Source organism: Montipora capricornis, chromosome 9 (genome assembly GCF_036669925.1).
Source record: "Montipora capricornis isolate CH-2021 chromosome 9, ASM3666992v2, whole genome shotgun sequence".
Taxonomy (NCBI): domain Eukaryota; kingdom Metazoa; phylum Cnidaria; class Anthozoa; order Scleractinia; family Acroporidae; genus Montipora; species Montipora capricornis.
In genome coordinates this window covers 44029753-44030808 of record NC_090891.1, presented here as the reverse complement: position 1 = coordinate 44030808, position 1056 = coordinate 44029753, and the positions used below count along the sequence as shown (strand labels likewise).

At 39.8% G+C, this 1056-nt stretch overlaps 1 protein-coding gene across 1 annotated transcript in view; it reads left to right on the top strand.

Moving 5' to 3' along the window:
• LOC138015380 (glycerophosphodiester phosphodiesterase-like) overlaps positions 1 to 17 on the top strand; it is a 12681-nt gene extending 12664 nt beyond the window's left edge. The window contains exon 4 of the mRNA XM_068862397.1: positions 1 to 17. This exon is cut by the window's left edge and continues 1681 nt beyond it. The gene's annotated coding sequence lies outside the window, so the exon portion shown is untranslated.
• Positions 18 to 1056: the final 1039 nt, after the last annotated feature.

The window sequence follows — 1056 nt, the reverse complement described above, 5'->3', positions numbered from 1 at the left end:
AGTAAAATGAGCGCACCGTCGACCACCTCAGGTGGTCAAAGTGTTACGAGTTATCGACCTTGAATATGGTTACTCTACTCTACTTTACTTTACATGAGTTAAATGCAGGGTATGAAATGACTTGGGGAGTGGGAGGGAACGAGTCTTGAATGTTGTATGGGGCAAGGTGATTACTCACAGGGTGCATTGTTTCCGAAAGTAGTTGAAAATAAAGAAAATTAGCGGTAAAATCTTTACATCGAGAAAAAGCGAAAACGGAGTTGCATTTCCTTTGTAGCTCTGATGATGTTTTACCAGAAACCCATAAGGGTTGAAACGTGTAACGCGCGTTCACAGCTTCCGAATACTCAGTGCGAACTGATTGGTTGAATGTTTCAGTGCTAAGTACCATATTTGGAAACCCCTCGCTCTTGTTGTTCCAAATATGGTACTTAGCAAATTGAATATTCAGAAGCTTGTTTCCCAGCACACAAGGGGCCGTTACACGTTTCAACCCTTATGGGTTTCTGGTTTTACTAAATGCCAATGAAAGGAGGTAAACAAAGTGCTGAATTCTTTCGCTAGACAAAATCAGGGCAAATTTCTGACCCCTTCGAACATTAATAATTCTCCCCTAAACGCTTGTAGTTTATATCTCAATCGACAGTGAATCGATACAGCAGTAGAATTTTAACCTCTAATTTTTCCATCCACATATATAATTGCTATCGATTGACCTGCTACTTTTTTGTCAAATGACGCTGCTTCAGTTGGTGAGCTAATAATTTTAACTCTAATTCATGCTCTTTTCTTCCTTCTAAGCGCGTCTTCAAAATGGCCTCGTTAAATATTATAAGTTTGCCAAAGCTTATCGACGAACTTAGAGCTTCTTCTTGCCACCAACACTATTGATGAACTAGCGATCAACGAAACGAGACTTGATTTATGACAGTGAGGTGCACATCCCTGGCTATGGAATTGTTCGACGTGAGAGGTCATTTAATGGTCGATGCGGTGGGGACGTTTGTTTTTAAATTCGTAACTATTTAAATTAATCAACTCGTCCTGATTTATGAA